The sequence below is a fragment of the Lotus japonicus genome, chromosome 6 (genome assembly GCF_012489685.1).
Source record: "Lotus japonicus ecotype B-129 chromosome 6, LjGifu_v1.2".
NCBI classification, from domain to species: Eukaryota; Viridiplantae; Streptophyta; class Magnoliopsida; order Fabales; family Fabaceae; genus Lotus; species Lotus japonicus.
This window is the reverse complement of record NC_080046.1, coordinates 8927826-8933825: the sequence shown is the minus strand read 5'-3', so window position 1 is coordinate 8933825 and position 6000 is coordinate 8927826.

Here is a 6000-nt window from a genome sequence, read left to right as displayed (position 1 = left end):
TCAAGGATCATATCTCTAACATTCCCACAAAGTTTCATTACATATGCACACGGGGATTTTTTTATATGATTTTCCGACCGAAACGGGGGAAATCGGTAAAAATAGAAAACGGTACCTAGAGGTCGAATTTTGTTATGGAATTTTTGGTGTACCTCAAGGAGCATATTTCCAACATTTCCACCAAATTTCATTGAATATGCACACGGGGATTTTGTTTTGCCACGTTTTTACCGAATCCGGTAACATGTTGGGCACCATGGCATGGCATTGACAAACCAACTTTTCATTGAGACTTGAGCTTTGCCCCTGGAAATTTGTTTTCCATGCATATTAGCCTAGGTTTCACGAGGGAGATTCATTCTTGGTGCATGAATTCTCAATGTTTCGCATGGTTTCACGTGGAATCATGGTATTTCCAAGTTTTCACGTGGAATCCTGAGATTTCCAAGCTTTTCACGTGGAACTTGGCCAATTTCACGTGGAATGTTGAGATTTCCTTCCTTTCCACGTGAAACCTGGGCTATTTCACGTGGAAACTTGAGTTTTCCACGTGAAACCTTGGAATTTCACGTGGAATCCTGAGATTTCCTAGCTTTCCACGTGAAACCTTGGAATTTCACGTGGAATCCTGAGTTTTCCAAGCTTTTCACGTGGAACTTGGCCAATTTCACGTGGAATGTTGAGACTTCCTTCCTTTCCACGTGAAACCTGGGCTATTTCACGTGGAAACTTGAGTTTTCCACGTGAAACCTTGAAATTTCACGTGGAATCCTGAGATTTCCTAGCTTTCCACGTGAAACCTTGGAATTTCACGTGGAATCCTGAGATTTCCAAGCTTTTCACGTGGAACTTGGCCAATTTCACGTGGAATGTTGAGATTTCCTTCCTTTCCACGTGAAACCTGGGCTATTTCACGTGGAAACTTGAGTTTTCCACGTGAAACCTTGGAATTTCACGTGGAATCCTGAGATTTCCTAGCTTTTCACGTGGAAACTTGAGTTTTTCACGTGGAATGTTGAGATTTCCTTCCTTTCCACGTGAAACCTGGGCTATTTCACGTGGAAACTTGAGTTTTCCACGTGAAACCTTGGAATTTCACGTGGAATCCTGAGTTTTCCAAGCTTTTCACGTGGAACTTGGCCAATTTCACGTGGAATGTTGAGATTTCCTTCCTTTCCACGTGAAACCTGGGCTATTTCACGTGGAAACTTGAGTTTTCCACGTGAAACCTTGGAATTTCACGTGGAATCCTGAGATTTCCTAGCTTTCCACGTGAAACCTTGGAATTTCACGTGGAATCCTGAGATTTCCAAGGTTTTCACGTGGAACTTGGCCAGTTTCACGTGGAATGTTGAGATTTCCTTCCTTTCCACGTGAAACCTGGGCTATTTCACGTGGAAACTTGAGTTTTCCACGTGAAACCTTGGAATTTCACGTGGAATCCTGAGATTTCCAAGCTTTTCACGTGGAAACTTGAGTTTTTCACGTGGAATGTTGAGATTTCCTTCCTTTCCACGTGAAACCTGGGCTATTTCACGTGGAAACTTGAGTTTTCCACGTGAAACCTTGGAATTTCACGTGGAATCCTGAGTTTTCCAAGCTTTTCACGTGGAATGTTGAGTTTTCCACATGAAACCTTGGCAATTTCACCTGGAATCTTGAGATTTCCTAGCTTTCCCCGTGAAACCTTGGCTATTTCACGTGGAATGTTGAGTTTTCCATCCTTACCACGTGAAACCTGGGCCATTTCACGTGGAATGTTGAGATTTCTGATCTTTCCACGTGAAACCTTGGCTATTTCACGTGGAATGTTGAGTTTTCCAAGCTTTTCACGTGAAACTTGGCCAATTTCACGTGAAAACTTGGCAATTTCACGTCCAATGTTGAGAGTTCCTTCCTTACCACTTGAAACCTCGCCCATTTCACATGCACTTGAGCTTTACTAACTTTCATCAAGAAAACTATAGTTTATATAGGTTTCATCGTGGAACTTGGGGCAATTTCACATGGAACGAAGGGAGCTCGTGAATTTCAAGATAAATGTGTACTCAAAAGCCTGTGTGAAACTATCTCTGTGATTTCATGTAGTGATTTCATGTATTACTCTGTGGCTTCATGAATCTCCATCACTAACTTCACTTGGATTCAGTTTTATATGTTTCACCTTGCAAGCATTCAAGGTTGAGAACCATCAAATCCACACCCATGAGGGTTGGTTTAGGGTTTCCTAGCCTCAAATGACCCATACACAAAGAAGTTGTGTTAATATGAATTAGGGGAGGGACGAATCGAAGCGACAAGGGCTGAATCTCAGTGGATCGTGGCAGTTGAGAGAACCCTTCTTTTCACCTGTTTTGGAAATTCAATGCTAAATAGATTGATTGAAGGAGGAAAGTATATTGTAGATTGACATGAATTTTTACCAAATAAGAATCTGTCAAGGCTCTTGTTGGCCATGTATTCATATACAAGGATTCTCTCTGGGCCTTTTGTGCAACATCTAAGAAGTCGAACAAGATTCCTATGATGAACATTGCTTATAAGCTTAATAGTAATTTCTTGACTGCAACTACTTTACCATTTTTCAGAGTGCCCTGTTCAGTAAATTGAAGATTAAGAATCTCCTAAATATTCAAAGTGATTTATCTTAATAGCTAGAGGAATAACTATAATCAATTTTGCGTGCACTAAACATAGATTCACTCAAAATCATTACTTTTTTTAACATGTACTTGAATAAAATGTTAAAAAATTGCATAACTATTACCTTATATACATCTCCAAACCCTCCTTCTCCTAGTTTATTGTCATTGCTAAAGTTTTTTGTTGCAGACTTCAAATCTTTGTACCTGTAGGTAACTGGACCCTTCAGCTCAGTTGCTCCCAATATGTCACCTAATTAGGAATATATAGTTAGGAATTTCTTCAGATATAAATGAATCCAAGTATTCATAAATTTACATTACAAGAAAATATTATGCTCTCTATAGAATAAACATGAAATAGCATAAGTCTCCTGCAAGACAAATGGTGGTCTCAAGTTTCAACCATGAACTGACATGCCATTGTTGTTTAGTCTTTGGTATGAAATTGTGAGTTAAAACACTTTCCAAATTGTCTCACTCACCTCTAGGATGCCTATTGGGTTTCTTGTACCTTCTAAGCCAGACAAATAGTGCAAGAAGGATTAGAATAGGACCTACACCTCCAACAACACCACCAATAATAGCCCCCTTCTTGCTTGAACCTCCTGCAAGAAAAGAAAGCAGTTTATCTTGGAGTGCAAAGTGCAAGCACCCATTTAGCCATTTTCATCTAATAAATCAACTTAGTGTGTGATTGGTTTCGGTTGGAGAAGCTCATAATCAGTTCTAAAAGAGTAAAATCAGTTCTGGATTACAATATTGATGTTTGGGAGTCATGTTGGAGAATTAATTTCACCCCCAAAATTAATTCTGGTAGAAGCTAGAGAGAGTTTATTCTCCGTTGAACATAATCAATTCTGATATTTCACAACTGGATCTCACAATATTACCATACAAAAACAACTTTCTCATAAATACATCCAAACATAAATCACTTCATCAAAATTTTATCCAAAATTAATTATGACAACTCTAATCGAAACATGTTAATTTTTCTCATAATCAATTTTGGCATCCGAAAGCTACCCCAGTTTGGCTTCAAAATCAATTCTGTAATGATTTCCGAACATTCTATAAATATACTATCATTCCTCCACAATCAATGTAAAGTAAGCAATCTAATCATACCTTGTTTTAGGAAGGGTGTGATATCAATGGTCTGGTTATCAGCAAAGAAGGATGTCTCAGAGTATCTCATAAAACACCCTGCATCAAATGCCCTCCCATCTGAATTGGGAAGACAACTATGTATGTTGTTGAGTCCTACTGTCAAGCAATCCAAACAACCACTCTCTGTGACAGTGTCAGCACATTGTGCAATGGCATAGATTGCACCACCAGCCACTGGTGTCTTGGTAGCTGCAAAGAAACCAGTGATTTTTGGTGTTGCTGTTTGTAGATCCTGTAGCACTTGCTGTGCAGTTGCAGTGAAAGCAGTGGCTCCATTTGCAATCCCATTTCCACAAATCATACTGTTGCCGGGTAGAGTGGTTTGATTGAAGAAGCCATTGCTCTCGTACCTTAATACATGTCATGAAAACATATTTTGAGAGTCTAAACAAATTACTCCACATACCAAATAATGTGCATGCATCTTCTTGGTAATTTGTGTTAATGTAACTTGCGGAGATAATGAAAAGGAGAACAAAGGGAACTCAAAGGGATAAAAAAGTATGATCATCAAGATATTGGAGTTTTATAAACCTGAAAATCTTTCCAAAATGAACATACTGTATTGGAAGTTTTTGCATGAGTTGATTGGCAGTGTTGCTAAATTATTTACATGAGTAGTCTATATTGAAATTGACATCTTAAATGGAATACATTTAGTACCGAATCGCATAAAACCCCAATTCTTATGCCAAATAGAAATTATATGCAATGTATGAGTGTAAGAAAAATAAATGGTAGACATCTGTATGAGTTTGGTGTTATGGAAATTGTGTTTTCTGGAAAAAAGTGTTTATGGTTTGTGTTTTTTTGAGGTGAAAATGATGAAGATTATGCTTGTTTAGTTCATGTAACAATTAAATTAGTTTAGTTAATTATGGATTAAGTTTTTTAATGAATAAATTTGATTAATTTAATTATTAATTATATATATGTCATTTAAATTTTAATTAAAGTTTTTGTAGATAATGTTACGTCTGCGTTTTCCTGTCACTAGATATGCTTAGGCGAGCTCCACCATACGGAGGGCCAAACCCATAATTCCCCTAAACGCACGGGTATATCGATGCAAATTTTCCGATTAGGGACGAAACTTAAACCGAGTGTAAAACCCAGCGACTATTTTATGATTAAACATTTAATGTATTTATCTTAAATATTGATTTATTTTCAGTTGAAAACTCAATGTTGAGTTACTAATTTTGATTTTTGGTCAAATTAGCGGTCATTGAAGAATGACGTAAGCTCAAAGACAGAACCTACAATTCAGCATAGCCCAATAAGATAGACATGGATTTAATACTCTGACCAAAAAATCTCACTTAAGGAACATAGTTAAGACTTCTAACACTTGAAGGCTAACTGGTTCGAGGGATGAGTCAAATTGCAAACATCCCTAAATAGTGGTAGGTCACATCTGATTTGTTAGCTCTCATCTTGAGATACCTCAATTGTGTCTCCTTACTATTCATCCACCTTATTTTTCTCGAGGAATTCACTTCAACTACGCACTTCCATACATAAGAGGTTAAGCCGATCCAAAGCAAAGAAAAAGAGTCAGATCGACTTTCTTGATGTCTAAAGGTGAAGTTGATTGGAGCTTGGCACAATGATCTAACCTAGAGGAGAGAAGTTGAATGTTTTTATCTATTTATCATCACTATGTGCCATATGTGCAGATCGGCGTTGTCAGAATAATAGTGTTCAGGGCCTGCCCCTTTTCAAATTATGAATGCCCCACCCATGCGATATATGCTTAAGGCTTTATCAGTTTATTTATCTACTTATCATATAGGGCTAAGAAATAGACAGCTTTATGAAAAATTGGAGGAAGTTGATATTTGAAAAAAAAAAAAGTTAAAACAAATTATAAGAATATAAACGTTATAGGATGGATCATTTTTTCCGTAAACATATCGTGCCATCAAATATTTTATATGTCCCCGAATGATAGTTTACGTGGTAAGAGCTGAGTGACATATGAGTTGGGGAGAAAAAAGCCAGAAATCAATTCCTGGGGGTGTAATTTATCTTTATGATGTACCCAAACTAATTATTCTCTATATTATAATAAATTTTTTTAATTTTCAATATAAATATTTAAGAATAACAAATTAAAAAACATTTCTCAAATAAAATAAATTGTGATATTTTCCCGTTAGGTGCGCGGGTTAATGATTAGTTA